The 17,083-nt window shown below is 32.7% G+C and overlaps 1 long non-coding RNA gene across 1 annotated transcript in view; it reads left to right on the top strand.

Annotated features, from left to right (window-relative positions):
• The first annotated feature begins 502 nt into the window (after positions 1-502).
• The window catches only part of LOC148128818 (uncharacterized), a 160,164-nt gene continuing 143,583 nt past the window's right edge, over positions 503-17,083 (top strand). Inside the window, exon 1 of the long non-coding RNA XR_015745677.1 lies at positions 503-595. This is a non-coding gene — a long non-coding RNA (uncharacterized LOC148128818). The remainder of the gene's footprint in view (positions 596-17,083) is intronic.

Genomic DNA, 17,083 nt, shown 5'->3' on the forward strand with positions numbered 1-17,083 from the left:
CATAACAGCTATGTGAAATTGGTTAAAGGTGCTCCTGACTTTCTATAAATACTTAGATATCTATATGGCTGAGCAATTCAGAAAAATTAAGTCTATCTCAGAGATCAATATATTCATAACAATGGCTAATGATCATTTAGAAAAATGTGGGTATTGCAAAACTGTTAACTAAATATTCAAATATGGGTTATTTTTAAAGCCTCTGTTTAACTAATTAGTAAGTAACAACCCAAAACTTGTTTCACAAAAGGAATATGAAGGGGAAGATATTAAAACTGACAATTTGACACTTGTCCTTTATAAGCAACAATAAGGCTTGTGTATGTGTTTGTAGTTTAAAGTATAATAATGGACAAGTATAATTTCTGTTTTCCCATTTCATATGTATGAAGCCTAAGGCACACTGTTGCAATCATATGTCAGTTGTTGCAACAGAATTATTAAAGACAACCCTGCAATTCCCTGATCTTGAAAATCCTATAGGAAATTGAGAGTACAAGTACACAGTTACGCATAACAACAGGTTGTAATATATTGCTAACATCAAGGACAACCTTACACAGCAGGAAAAAATAGACACATCACATCTCAGAAGGTAAAAGTATATGTAGCTGTGTTTCAATTGTGTGTGTGGTTATTGTGATTTAGTAACATTGAAAATATAGGATTTTTTTAAAAATTGTAAAATATAATTCAGCAGGCATTTTGCTGAAAAGCAAATGGACAATATTAATTATATTGTATGCAAAATGTTACCAAAGAGAACAAGGGGAAAAATTCAGACTTTTAACTTTTGCTTGTAGGTGATTCAATATATCTTGCAAAAACATTTTAAAAGATGGTGACTCCAAACAAACAATATGCTGTCAAAGTCATTCTGTTTGTACGTAAAGATGTTACAGTATACCTCCATATATTGGAAACAAGTGTAGTCATAAAGAATAATGTCTGTTTTATTTGATCTTTGCTTCATGTTAAAAATGTCATTTATTAACAGAGAAATCATAGACTGATTTTAGTAATATATTTCTATACACATTTAATACATTCTAAATAATTCTGTGCAGAATTTGATTATTTTGACTGAGAGATAGTGCCTGCAATATATACTGGCTTTTAAAATAGGGACTACTTCAATGGAATTATTTCTATTGATGGTGGAAAAATATTAAGAGTTGTTTGTTTGCTTATTCATGTCAGAAGCATCACAATTAAAACAAGGCATATTAAACTACATAAAATATAAAATGCAAGATTAAAATATGTACAAATTAAACAGATCTTGCCTAAAAACTAGCAACATTAATTGTGTTAATTAATTGTCGGCTGTCTTGAAGTATTCAAGTACACTGATTGGGGCACATAGGGCAGGTATATATAAGTTGTCTGCATGCCATCACAATTGCAAAGAGAATGTTAAGGGTATAACATAGTTGGTAATAAGTTTCCTACAATTGCCACATCTTAAGCATGCCTCCTTTAGAATATGGTATTACTACTATTGAGCTGTAATTCTGTAGCTTGAAAAGTAGCAAAGTTTAAAAAAAATCTGTTCACAGGCTAAGTAACTTTATAAACACAACTGGAACAAAACCATTAAAAATAAATTGTTTTCTTCAATTTTGTAAGATACCTTTTTTAAAAAAAAATTGCAATTGTTGACTTACTTCTTGAAGACCTGAAAGTAAGCCAGATGAGACTCAGTGGGATCAATTTCTGAGACATATCTGGATAACATTGAAAAGACATTATAGTCAGTCACTTTAACCCCCATTTGATGAGTTGTTTTTTGTGAGTGTAAGAGAGAAACAAATATACGAGTCCTGAAAATAATTGCTCTGTTTCATCTTTACCATTAGCAGTCTAATTTTAACAATCCCCAACCAATGAACTGAAATATGTAAATAGTTTTTACTATTTACTAATTCGTAAAATATTATATAGGCAAACAAGCAGTTTTCCCTACAAACCAGGAATTAGTTAGTTATTTCTTGGTTTATAATAAATCTTTGCAGCTCTAAATATATGTAAGAAGGAAGATGAGGGCTATATTAGATCCACACAAAGTCCTATCTAGTTCAATATTCTTTTCCCATAACAGTATTTGAAAGAAAAAAAGACTAGCAGACTTTCTCATTTGTGTTCTTCAAAGACATCCATCTCTAATACTGATGAAATAAGCACCTTAACAAATAGCCATTGATAGTATTATTCCCCATTAATTTATCTCATTCTTCACTTAGTCAGATAAGGATTAGATGCTTAGATATTAAGACTATGAAAATAAGGTTTCAAAAATAGGGAAGATTTAGAGTTTTCTAAACCTTTGTTGCCATCTAGGCATTCTCCTTATTTTTATAGCCCTGTTACATCTTATTATGGGGTTGACTTATGAGGATTTGTCTCTCAAAACAATATTCCATTGTCTCACAGGGCATAATTGTTACTAACAAGGCTAAGTGGGATATTTCATTAAAAGAAAAATGGCTGAAGAAGATACAATAATTCACAAAACAGCTACAGTACTGAATGAGAAAAATAAATTGTGTGATTGTGGGTCAGTTGAGTTTTAAACAAGTTCCTTTTTGGACATTTTCCATGATAAATTATAGAGTACATAATAGAGAAATGGCAGTTTGGGAATTTCCATGGGTTTAGAATGTAGTGGCTGTCTTCTATACCAATAAACAGATAACTAATATTTTACAATAATTTCACTGTTCAAAAATGCATCCTATTTTAAAGTATTTCTAAGAACAAGGTTATGCAGTTTCAAATTTTCAGCCACCTGCTTCTCTGTGAAACTAAGTGTATTCTATAATAGTATTAATTTGGATATAATTTTCTAGAACACATTGCTTACTTCCATATGCATTTTACTTCCCAAGAAACTATCAAATTCAGGTTTGAGACTAGTGCTATCCCCTTAGAGAGTCCCAAGTGAATTTTAAGTTTCAGAGGACTTCATGCACCATTTGTTGTTTATTCCTTTGTAATAGTATTATTTCCATTATGATAATAGGATTATGTTCATAACATGTGTTGTCTTTCATGGTGTAACCTCAACTTTTCCCACAGGAAGAGAGAGGATATGAAAGGCTTATTTGATATAATGGGTTCAAATTAATTTTAACCTTGCTAAAATAAGAAAAGTTTATTGCATGTTTAATACTAGCTGGATTTTAATATTTAAATAACAATGGTAATTATAAAATAGAATAAACTGAATTCTGGGGAAGAAAAGAGACATAAATTTCCACTCATTTTGTTCAAAGTTACCTAAAGTTACCTAAACAAAACATAACCATTTTTTAAATATAAAAACTAGCCATTGTTAAAATCTAAAATCAAATAAAGCTACTTTGATATAGTGGTTAAGGTGGTGGCTTAGAAACTAGGAGACTATGAGTTCTAGTCCCACTTTAGGCATGATAAACCAACCTGGTGACTTTGGGCCAGTCATTCTCCCTCTCAGACCAACTGACCTCATAGGATTGTTATTGTAGGAAAAGTAGGAGGAAGGAGTCACCTTGAATTGTATATGAAAAGAAATCCAAAAGGATAAAAAAATCTAAAAGAAAAGAATTCTTCCATTTTAAGACTGGAAGATTGAAAAAAAAGGCTGGAAATTTTATTTGGTTAATGATCAGCATTTACTATACAACAAAACAGGCAAATATAAATAAAACAAAGTCCATAAAATAAACTTAATGGCTGAGTCTATTATCCTTTAAACACCATTTAACTAAGAAAAATAATCAAAAGCTAAAATCTATTGAACTAAACTATGAGACTAAACTTATAAAACATATCAATGCATAACAACATAATAATTTATAATATGTAAATATTATTCAAATCATATAACAAATACAAATAACATATTTTATATTCTTGAAATTATTTTTTTCTTTTGGAACTTACAAACAATCTAACAGTATTTAAAAACGTTCAAAGTAGCTATGTGATTTCTACCACACAAGAAATACTAGCGATAAAATGAATTTAGATTGCCTGGGTAAATTACGAATATTCTGATTCAATAGGCAGTTCAGGAAAAAATACCTCAAAACAAATAGTTTTAGTTTTAGTGATTAGCCTCCATCTATTCTTCTTCTACCTTGGGTGCTTTGGAGAATAAGTTGACTCCCTCTTCTTTGTGGTAGCCCCTTAGATATTGGAATACTAAATATCAGAGTATGTCTATATGGGACCATCCTTCATTACAAGCAAACTGCTATGTGTTTTTCCTAAACCCAATCCAGTAATTTCTCTCTTAAATGAAAAGCCTATAAGTACCTGGCCTATTTCCTATCCAGTCGCTACTTATCCTTTCCCCATTCTGCAGCAGTATACAGAAATAATATCAATGGTCAAATAAATTAAAAAGAAATAATATCAGCTGGTGACTTAATTATTATAAAAATTATGCATGGTAATTTACATTCACACACACACACACACACACACACACACACACACACACAAGCTGCTATTGGAATTTAGCAATCTAAATCACCATAGATAATTTTTATAGTAATTAAGTCATCAGCTGAGGTTATTCCCTTTTAATTTGCTTGACCACTGACATTATTTCTGTATAAATTACTGGTGCACAATGGGGGAAAGGGTAAGTAGTGTTGGACAGGAAATAGGCCAGGTATGGACGGACTTGGAAATATCTGCAGCCATCCTTGACCTGAAGTAGAATATTTAGTTAACCACCGTTTTAACTAAAGTTACAGAGTATTTCAGGGAGAAAAGAGCAGGGAATATATTTTTCTCTTCTTTTACTTCTTAAATGATCTACCGTGGTGGGGTATAAGGTGGGTTAGCCAACATTTGAAAGATTAGGGTTCTAAACAGCTTCAAGAAGAAACACAATGATTTGAGAAGCCTTTAAAAAGGGTGATGATAGCTGATGACATTTTTTACTCTTAGATTTTTGCCTTTTGATATGAGTGGGAGCTCCTTGTTTTCCTGCTGAAAACCATTCCAAACTCAGAAAGCAATTTAGTTGGTAATTTTGATTCTTTTTTGGGAGAAGGGAAATCAAAATCAAATTAAATTGAAATAGAATCGAAATCAAATCAAAATAAAATAAAATCAACATCAAATCTTGATTATGGTCATAGACCAGCATCAGTTTTCAAATCTACATAAATATACATAAATTCCCATAAAATAATCCCGCCCTGAACCCTGAAAATTGAGCTAAATTTATGCTGCTGAATTCTAACTATTTTGACACTGTATTTCTGTGGTATCAGTCCATGGAAGCTCCCCAACTCAGTCTTGGAAACTCTGATGTTGGTTTTTGATTAGTTCTGCCCAAATCCTGTTTTTGGAGCAGTTGATATAACCCCTCATGGGATATAAAAAGTTCACTAACCAATCACAGCTACCCAGAATTAATTCCCCTTTTCCCAGAAAAATTGGTACAAGTAGGCTGGTATAACTCATGCGTTAGAAGCAATAACCTTCGTATAGCCAATAGGCATACAATTTATGAGGATGAAAAGAAATGAAGAACAACCTGTTGTTCATGGTGATAAAAATGTAAGTCTTAGAATATAGCTAAAAAGGAAATCTAAAATAAATATGCACTTTCAAATAGGTGTATTGGATGCATCTGCTTTTCTTGCTGTGAGTTGCCATAAACAATTCTCTATGAAAACACAGCAATGTTGTTTCTTTTTTAGATGGGGCATTCTATGTCCTTAATTTTTTTTAAAAAAAGCAAATATACAAGCTGACACTAATGATCCACCCAATATAAATTGTTTTCTCCTAGTTGCCTATGAGGCTGATAAATGCTTACAAAAAAATAGATTAATGCAGCAAATTGCATATGTAGGCTAATATAGAACATGTTGTATAATTTACTGTATTTCATGAAGTCAAAATTGTTCCTTAAGTTGAATTGCCTGTATCTTAAATGTACCTTCAGTTCATTACTGAAGCTGTTTTCATGAAGGAAACCACAACTATTATACAAACTTGCTACATTGGTACAGGTGTATAATAAGCCTGTGTAATTAGATGAAAGATACATAATGGTTTGTTGTTGGTTACGAATTTACAACAGCTGACGATGTGCTTAATGTGCAGTTCAAAAATTAAGAAAATTACTTAGGGCTCCGCAGGAGGATTCCTTATGGACTTCAATTCAAAAACACTCTACTTTTTTCAAAGTAGATTCCCAGGGCTGTCTGTAATTTAACTTGTAAGCTATTATTTTTATTCAGGATGGCTAAAAAAATGTAAATCGCTATCTAACTGAAAGTAACAAAATCCCCAGAAGATGTGCATCTGTACTTTTTGTCATAATAGATTTGTATGAAGAAATATAATTTATGTACATTTGTCTGTCTGCCTAGCATCTGTCTGTCTGTCTGTCTGTCTATCTAATGTCATCTGTCATTTATCTGTCCACAGATTGGGGCGGGGAGAGACTTTTTTTCCTTTATACCTTATAACAGAGAATAATTCTAAAATATTGAGCATGGTACGTGATGAATCCCTAGATATATTGGCTTTAGATCTAGAACCCTATGTATAATGCTGCTCACTATTTGTGATTGATAGAAGTTGTGCAGGGAATATTTCAAGGAATTTAACTCTCTATTAATTGTCTATTTTATAAATAAAATTACTTTATTATATGAGATTTATTGGCACCTCTTCAATATATTATCAGTCTTTATTTGGTTTCAAATTAAAAATAACAGATATGAACAATAGTAAAATGAAAAGCAAACTAAAATATTACAGAATACTTAAAAGCTCCAAATATGTCAATGTATAAATCTTTCTAGAAGAAGTAGATAAATCTCCTTGGAAACAGCTATTTGTAAGTAGGGAGTAACTTTCCTCTTCCAATGAGAGTGGCAACTGAGATTAATTCTAAAATGTTCAAGTAGCTCAATGTTGGAGAAAGTAATGCTTCAGGCATCCAAGTTATGAGCAACATACAGCTTTGAAAGCAAGTCTTCTTCTACCTATAATAGTATCTTGACGTGTTTGGAGATAAACTATGAATTAGTGCACTTGTTGGATAACTGACAACTCTATTCTCATTGAAAGGCCAATCGATGTGCTATGGTTAAGTAGGAGATGTATTTGACATTGCTTTAAATTCAAAGGGATTGTCAAACTTAGCCTCATTTTTTTTAATGTAAGTCAACAAGTTCAAACACAGGACCCACAATTTAGACAGTTGAATGTTGGGATGAATCTGCTTTTGTCTTGGGCACTTAGAAATAGGAGTAAAAATCTGCTAAATGTTGCACTGTGTTCTGTAATCCCGTAATCCTGATCTTATCTTGACACTGATATAGTGCCTGATTTTTATGTTATTTGGAAAATGTAGAATAGTTGCTACTAGAACATAATAAAGCTGCTTAGTTGCTTGTAACCATGAAACTGTCTAATATTTTCATAAAGACTTTCCTGGTGGCAACAGCATTTCTAAAGCAATTGCGTTATACAGTATTGTTCCATATTAGTCCATCAAGCTGAATTGTCCCAAATATAATATTTGATATTGGCAAGGGAGTGAACTGCATTGGGGGAAGATGTGAAGCACCAGTTTATAATCTCTGTCTAGTTCATTTCTTTCATTGTTTCAACTGGACTAAATAAAAAGGACAGGACTGAATGTAATGTACATGTTAATAGTATTTTATTCCAGTTCTTTAGATAACTTTATTGGCTAAATGATAACAGATTTGGGAAGATGACATTTTGCAGATCCACACGATAGAAAGTATTCTTACTTCAAATTCCTAGGATTAAGATGGCTTTGCCATCTGCCCTGGGATCCATCAAAATGGATATGGACCTGCAAGGTGGCTATATTTCTAGGAAAATTGAGTGCACTCTCCCCCAGATTGGAGTTTTTAATTATTTTTTTATTGTTTTGTCTTTTTAAGTTTGTTGAAACAGTCGGTCACATTTGTCAGAAGGCTATCTATAAATTTACAAAATAAATAAATTAAAATTAGTTTCTTCAGTAAATCTGGAATCAGAATAAATCACTGCTGTATGACTACTTCTTAGCTTGATCTTCTTTGGATTGAGGTGGCTACAGGTTCTGTAATTCTCATTTGACACCTGTGAAGAGTATCTGATTATGGAAAACCACACTGTGGTATCTCCGTAAGGTCCATGTTTGAGTGTCTATTCAGAATGCTATTAATACTTACCGTTTCTTAAAGAAACTACCTTTGCATCAACAGACTGAGAAAATGTGACTTATTGGAATATATCTATTACCTTCCCATAAGATGCATTTTATTTTTAAATGTTTCTCTTGGTAATAATTATCAATATAATTATTTTATACTTGATAAAAATGCATTGCCCAAGAGTAGATACAACTTTAGTAGCAGATGTGAAATGATCAGGGTTCGATAAACATTTTCACATAAATAATTATATCAGCAAAATTAATCATTATGTACAGGTGGAATGCCACCTGTTTAATTCAGTCTGGAGTGGATTTGAATGTAATATAGCAAATAGAAAAACTCTTCACCATTCAAATTATTCTTAGGTATCTGCCAAGTGAGCAAAAATAACTATTTCACTTCATTTATATCCCAAGAATTTTTGTAAAGAAACAATAGTTCTTTTTAACAGTTTCTTTAGTATGTAACTTGTGGTGTGGAACATAAAAGACATTATCCATTTTTATACAATAACAATATATTTGGGAGAATACACAAAGGACATTGAATAAAGTATAATATTTTAATGTACATTCTGGAAAATGCAGTTGTATCAATAATTGCTAATATAAAATATCTGAATATGTCATCAAACAATCCCATTTGATTAATAAATATACTCCTTATTCTAAAAAATCCAGGAACCTCAATTAAACTGATGCCCTAATCAGCACTTTGTTAGTACAGTGACTAATTTGATCCTGCTGTAGTAAGAAATAAAAATAAAAGGAAATTATGGACATAATATTGGACATAAAAGGATAAGTTAAAGGGCATCTATGATAAAAGAGACGCAGAACAATACTTTGAAGGAAATGGCTGCTTATATAAAATTTGGTCTTAGTAATTACAGGCTATATATAGAAAAATATTATTGGTACTCCATTAGTTCAGATCTGCCACTGCTTGGCCTTAGACCCATGGACTAGTATCCTGTTTACCTCATGTTCTGAAACTGGTTGATATTCTAAGCCATAGATAACAACGGGAAAGTGGGAAAAAAAAGCTTTACATCTTTTGGGATGGAGAAAAATATTGACGAACGCTAGAGGCACTATAGAGGCTTCTGGAAAAAAAAGAAGTTTGTTAGATAGACAAATAAGTAGATCCATTTTGGTGCTCTATTCAGGAGTGTTATAAAAAGTTCTATAAAAATTTTATATCGCATCACGCTGGCTTACAAGGTGTGGAGGGGGGAGCAGGAGATTAGCTTGCCTGATGCTGTTTGAAGTTTCCAACTATCTGTTCGTTTATACATCCTTTCCCCCCACGTCTTGTCTTTTCCTCATCACCTTATTATAAGTTTTATTTCTTTCACATCTTTCTTACTTTTTGATTCTGTAGCTCTTTTTCTCTGTTTCTGATTTTTCTCTCAGCAGAAATGGTATAGATTTACTCAACAAAAATTTCTGGAATACAAAAGCAGGTTTGATCTAATGGTTAAGGCACCAAGCTAGAAAGCGGGAAACCATGAGTTCTAGTCACACCTTAGCCGTGAAACTGGATGACCTTGGGCCAGTCACACTCATCTTACAGGATTGTTGTTGTGGGGAAAATAGGAGAAAGGTATGTTAGATATGTTGACTGCCTTGAGTTGTTTGTAAAAATAATAAGGGCAAGATACAAATAAATAAATATTATATGCAAGATTCTGGGTTATATGCTATGTGATTCTTATCACTGTCAACATATATAGTAGCAAAGTTCCAAATTTCCTCTCAAACTCTTCGTTTATCAAACCTAAAAGGAAAACTTTTGGTTTCAGTTTTATATTTATTTTAATAATTTTCTGAATTAAGATAAAAATCTGATCCCAATATTTCTTTGCTTTGTCACAAGTACATGATAGATGATAGAAAAAACCCTGTTTATAGTTGCATTTGCAGCATACTCTTGAAACTCCTTTATATTTCTTTGATAATGTTTCAAGCATCAAATACAATTTATTCAGTTTCATCCTGAAACTATCTTTTCAGGATGAGAGAGATTCCCTTGATTTTTATTTTCTTTTATTTCCTTGTTTAAATGATTTCTGGAAGGGATAGCAGTTGTTTTTAGCAGTATGACAATGCCTTCCAGTTTTGGATAGACAAAAAATGCCAGAGCAGCTGAAAGTAGCAGAGCTGCAAATAGTTCGGTTCACTACAATTCTGTAGGTGTACTTGTCCTTCATGAATTATTGCCAGCTGATTGGAGCTGAGAGCATCCATCACTAATTGAATATGAACATGGGGTATAGGTGGCACTTTATATATGCTATGGCTGATAGAAGACAAATACAGGCATGCAAAGGGCAGATACAATTATTAATAAGTTTCAAACTTATTCTTTGTAACATTTCCCCCAAACGACTGTGATTGATCCAGAAAGAAGAAAATAATTCTGTAGTTCAGAGCAATAATATATCTTTCTTTTGCCATTCTCTTCCTGCCTCTCTTATCTTAACAGATAACAGATAATCAGAGTTGGAAGGGACTTTGTAGGTCATCCACACACACCCCTGACTTTTACAGTTGTATTTTTGGTGGGTTGAGCTATAGTTTCTTTTTTGCGTGAAGACCGATGCAAAGAATGAGTTAAGCAGTTCTGCTTTCTGTCTGTTGCTTGTTACTTCCTTGCCATCTTCTCTCTTTAGTGGACCAACTGTTTCCTTGATCTGCTCACTGCTTTCCATTCAAAAGTTCAAAATGTTAAACTGAGCTAAAATGATGAAAATCTAAGCTTTGAATCCTGGAGTGTGGCCATCCAAATACCTCTCAAATGGGATTATTTCTGTTAGTCTAATACCTTGAACTAATCCAGAGTGATTTCATATCCCTATGTAGTATGAAGGTTCTTTTTAAATATTGATAATGTTGATGAATAGCAAATGCAAAACACTGTTATGCATTGTATGCATGTACCATGTAGATTCAAATGGTGAATGGTAATCGTCTTCCTGTCATGTTTTAAGGATTTTGTGTTCAAGATATTTATTCAGGAGTCTCTATGCCACAGTCTATTTAATCAACTCAAAGCCAGCACCCTAGAAAAAAGTAGTGAGGGTTCTTTTTGAAGCTAAAATTTCACCTTGGCAACAAAATTATCTCTATCCATGTGTTTCCTTGGTAAAATATAGTAATTATTTACCACTGGCTTCTTTCACTCAGTATGAAATTATGCATTTTTCATCACTAAATATCTTCGTATATCACTGTTGACTGATAGAGGTAATGTGCTTTAGCTCCACACTTAGGATGGCATTCATTCCTATATTTCCTGCTGGAAGTAGATAGCCTTAGTGATTATTCCCAGTGTTCTTCAATCATCCTGTCCAAGAAGAGCTCATCTCATTATGAGACAACAAGATTTTAGGAGGAACCACTGCTTTATAGGTAACTATAGATAGACATTTAATTGCAAATGCCAGAAAATACAGATACATCAGATAGAACATGCAATAGATTTTATGGAGAAGGAAAAATATAACATGTTACTATTGTATTGTTATACAAGATTAAATCTAATTCTGCATGTTAAGGAATATAGAGAAGTCCCATGCTTGGATAAAACCTCAGCTCTGCCTTTACAAACATCTGAATTGTGCATACAATTCAGTACTTGTTCATTAGAAGGAACAAAAAAAACACCCCTCAGCTACTCTTCATATTTGTGTTTGGGTTGTATCTCTCCTTCAGAAAGAATAATTATTTGCATTTATGTTTTCCATTTTCTATACTCCAGCTGGAGGATAGAACTCTCCACCACAATCTCTTCTCCCAGTCTGTAGTCTCCAAAGAGAAAATCAATAAGCCAAGTTTGCTGTCATTGCAAATGGCTTGTAACTTCCATCAATTGATGTACAATCAGGCTTGTTGTCAGTCACACATATCTTGAAATGCTTTATGTAATAATGAATAATCCCATTTAATATAAAATCTTTCAGGTTCAGCCTTAGGCACCAAGTGTATATGTATTCTGTAAAAGACTGAAAACTAATAGAGATTCCAAAAGGCTTAAAATAAAAGTGTATTTCATGGACATTGAAGCAATTAAGGTGATCTTTACCCTTTTTTCTTTGGACTCCACTGTTTCTAAGTATGATGCATTCTCACAGCATAGTTTAAAAGGATCTATTCATAATGTATTAAAACATATTAGTCAGAAATATCAGAGAAAAGTTTACAATAAGGCAATTTTTTGTGATGCTTCCCAGATACTTTCCTGAATTTTGTAGAGATTACTTTTTGTTAGATTTGGAAGAAATTGATGTATTATTGAACAAATTTTATTTATTTACTTTATTTATTATTAAACTTATTTTCCACTTATCTTGCCATGGGGCTACTCTAGGCAGCTATAGCAATAAAAAGGAAGAAATGAAAAGAGTGTAAACAAAACAGAAATAAAAAAATTAAAAAAACAATGAAAAAGAAAATGAGAATACATCAATACGATAACAAAAAGAAGGGTGAGTTGTACTTAAAAATTGTCCTTACAAGTCATTCTATACTTATTAAAATAAACTAAAGATTGGTGCCTGTTGAAGTTAATTGCAGATATAGTAAAATATAATGTTTCCTTTTTAAAAATGTCCTTATTCTATATCTCAGCTTAAAACTGCATTAAAAACTGGATACAATAAAGTTCCCATAGTTTCATGTTTAAAGTGCAAACTGTTTTAAATTAACTGTGCAATCCTTTGCTGATTTACGTAGGAGAAAGCTCTATTGAACAAAGTGAAATTTACTTTGTCCAAACATACGTTTCACTGTGTTTCATAGCAGATACTGAGTAGATCAGAATATTGCAAAGTACATGGGTGAGGGAATGTGGTATTTGGTATCTGTCAATATGATTGTCATGTTGGTGCATTCCATTTCCCCATCATTGCTTCCTTGTCTAAATATTAGCAGGTGAGTTTACTTGCTTATTCACAGGTAAGCAATACACATGTTCCCCAAAAGTAGCTATTTATCATGGAAACCTGTTTAATTAAAATCACAAATATGACTAAGTTCCTACTATAATCTGATCTGACATAAATGATCATAAGAAAAATTGTCTCTTGCTGATCCCCACGATCTAACATCTCAACTTGCTGCAAGATTGAAGCAAACTGCGCCAATTTACTGCTCCCAACTGCATGATAATGGACACTTTGCTGTGCACTCTCCCTTCATTACTGTACAGGTCAGGGCTGTTAACAAGGGGCTGTTGCCACTTTTGACAGATAGTCACTACTAAGATGAATGGCACTAGCCACATGACCACTTAAGACTCCACTTTCATTTTCCAGCACCTTTCCAGCACTTACTCAAAAAAAAAAAAAAAAAACCTAGCCTCAGCTTTTTTTTAACTCTTTATTAACTAGGATGATCAAAAATTTCCATCAAAATTGACATGTAATTAAAAAAAAATCAAGCTGAATTTTCCAAATATATCTTCTAAATTGTGGAAAACAACAACAGCATTTACAATATACCTTTGTACCAGCAATAAAGTTCAGAGTCTTTAAAATACATGGCAATAGTTCTTTGGAGAAGATAAAATATTTTCACTCAATTTATACAAAAGATATCTTCTAACTTGTGAAGACAATAATGTAATTGTGAGTTTAATGCAGTTTCATAGCATTTGGAATGAAGTACAGGTTTTTACTTTATGGTGTCCAATATCAAGAATTGCTTGATATTTTTATTGAATTGGAGTGATGGTAGAATGTCCTAAAATATATAGTTCTGTTATTATTATTATTTTAGGAATTTTTTTAATGGAATGTGGCCATAGAAAATGTCATTTAAAGGAGAAATTGTTATTAACTCTTTCCTCATGAGCTATTTTCCTGGCAAAAAAATTAACCAAACTTGAATTAAATGTGTGTATACTCATAAATTCTTCATATTAAACATGTTTCTAGATGAGGAGGGATATTTAAACAACTCTTCTTACATTTATGTATTTTCCTGCATAGCAGCCTCAACTACTTAATTCTGTATTTTAGAAAACCCTAAAAATCACAAACTACTTATAACATCTATTTCAATGCTGACTCTAACGCTCTTTATGTTTACAATGGTTTTTAATACAATGATACAAATATGCATACAATTATGCAAGGATAGATTTGGAATTCACACCTAGATTTATCAATTACATAGTAGCAAACTGAAGCCTATTAGTAGGAACTGGCTATGGCGGGCCACTGAGTTACCTCTCAGAGCTATGTTAAAGCAAGGTTCTAATATGGGACAGGATTCTTGCTTTCCTTGTGCCCACTTCAAGGAGAGGTCAGTGGTGTTGTGTACAAAACTGGTGAGACTGGAGAGAGAGGAAAGAGAAATTGAGGAAGACCATGTGTGTAGTTGCCAGGTAACTATGCAATTATCTCTTCTTGCTTCCTGATTGACAGGACACTTTAAATGTGGTTGCCAAGTGATCTCCATTCCATCCTTTTCTTTTAATCTTTATTATTTTGCCAGATATGATAGAAAAGTGACGTAGCTTCAGTCAGGCTTGTGGATGAAGTCACGGTTTGGACAGATGTGTTTATACTGTACTAAACTAATTCCATTAAAATATTCAAAAGTCAACAAAAATTCATATGATAAATGGCTTGTTCAACTTTCTCTTTTAATAAAACGGAGACTATGACTAGGTATATTGAAAGGTAGAAATGGTCTACCAAGATAGAACACAAATGTGATTTCAATACTCATGTTTAGGATCAATTTTATGTGATGATATAAGAAGTTTTGCCCTGAAGTCAAGTATAGTATTATCAGCATAGAATAGATTATTAATATTTTTCTTCCAATTTTAGAACCAGACTCATGTTATTTCTATTTAATTTCCCTTAATCTACATCCAGCTTGAGTTGAATCAATAAGGAGAGAGGATACAGATTTGTCTCACTCCTTTTTCACTCTGGAGCCAATCTATTTCACGTTATTCTGTATTGTATGTTCCTGACCTGTATGTAAGATTTCCTTGTGAGAACAATGAAATCAGAGGTGGTATTCAGCAGGTACTGACCAGTTCTGGAGAACTGGTAGTGAAAATTTTGAGTAGTTCGGAGAACTGACAGATACTACCTCTGGCTGCCCCCCCCCCCCCATCTATTCTCTGCCTCCTGAATCCCAGCTTATCAGCTGGGTCTTCTTTTGTTGCCCTGCACAGGAGAATGGAGCTGGAAAGCAGGTTAGTAGGGTGGGGAGGGAATGGTATTTTGCAGTATCCTTCCCTTGCCACGCTCACCAACTGGTAGTAAAAATTTTTTGAATCCCATCACTGAATGAAATGTTCTAGGATTCCCATTTTTTTCAGAAAATATTCTTCAGTTTGACACAATGTAAGTGCTTTCTGTAATCAATGAAGCCTATAGTGACTTCTTTTTGTTATGTTTTTGGCTATCTCCATTATCCACAATGCATTAGCAATAATGTCTTATATTCCTCAGCCTTTTCTAAAGCCAACTTGAGCATTGTGCATTTCTTTATCCAAATAGATATATATATATACTGTAAGTATCTAATCAATTTATATACATTTATACAATACAGGAAATCTCCATATGATTTTATACTGGAAAGTTTTTATTTATTTTTTATTTATTAAATTACTTATATATCAAATTACTTTCTTCCAACAATAAAGTTCAGACTCTTGAAAATATAAAACAGTAGTCCAAAGCCAATAGCCTCTGAAGAAGATAAAACATTTTCACTTGGTTTATACAATTAACTTTTTTATGGCTGTGTGTTTCATTCTTTATTAGTTGCTAAGGTTTCTTGATGTTAAACTGTCAATTTATTTGGTAAGTTTATTTGGTAAGTTAAGTTTATATTCCTTTGTCTAATTTCTTTTGCCCTGTGAAATTAGGTGAGTTATTAAGCACATAATATGTTATTTCCTATTAAAATTAATTGATTTAATGTAATCTTATAACTAATGCTCTAGGATATTTTCATAAGCTGAATCATGTGACAGGAAGACTATCCTTTTTGCTAATGCTCCTGTATAGAATTATGCTTCACAAGTTTTCATTGCAGAGCCTCTTACACAAGGATCTTTTCCACCCCATTCATAACTGATTGCTATAATCCTACTAAACCTAATGAGGATATTTAAAATGGCAAAGGAATAAATAAAATATTTGCTTAATTACACGTAGCATAAAAGCCAAATTCATTATTTAGGTTCTTAACGTAACTAGAATGAAAAAAATAATCTTTTGCTTTTGTACACTCTATCCTGAGCCCAAAATGTTAAGGATACATTTTGCAGGCTCTGTTTTAGAATCCAATACACTACAATGTCTACAGAAATAATATACTGATGGTGATATCCTTAGCCAGATTGAAACAATCGGGTAAGTTAGGTTCATGTACACACATTAGAATTCACAGGCCTGTATGAAGTCATAAAGTTGAGCTACAATCCTACAAATACTACAATTCTATGCACATTTAGTTGGAATAAACTCTAATGAACACAGAAGCGTCTTTTACCTAAAAAGTTCTTACCTCTTTTAGAGATGAAAAAGCAACAAATTTCTGTGTTCTGCTTCATCAGAGAAATTTTGCCAATAGCAGCCAAGATGATAGGAAGAGCAATGAGAACTGTAAGTGCATGGAGAATAGTTATTGCAATACGTAGGAGGCACAAAAGGAATTCTGAATCAAGGGTAACTCAGTGAATCCTGATAGAGAAGAACAAACACTGGCTATGCTGGGGATAAATTGTGGCTTTCAACACTTGACATAATTTTGATCTGGAATTGTCATTTTCAGCCATTCAGTTGTGTCCGACCCTCAGCCATTTAAAGGACCAGCACGCTCTGAGATGCTTCTGTCCTGCACCATCTCCTTCAT

The sequence above is a fragment of the Notechis scutatus genome, chromosome Z (assembly GCF_049901735.1).
Source record: "Notechis scutatus isolate UNSWTSFEM ecotype Mainland chromosome Z, rNotScu1.2, whole genome shotgun sequence".
Classification (NCBI taxonomy): domain Eukaryota; kingdom Metazoa; phylum Chordata; class Lepidosauria; order Squamata; family Elapidae; genus Notechis; species Notechis scutatus.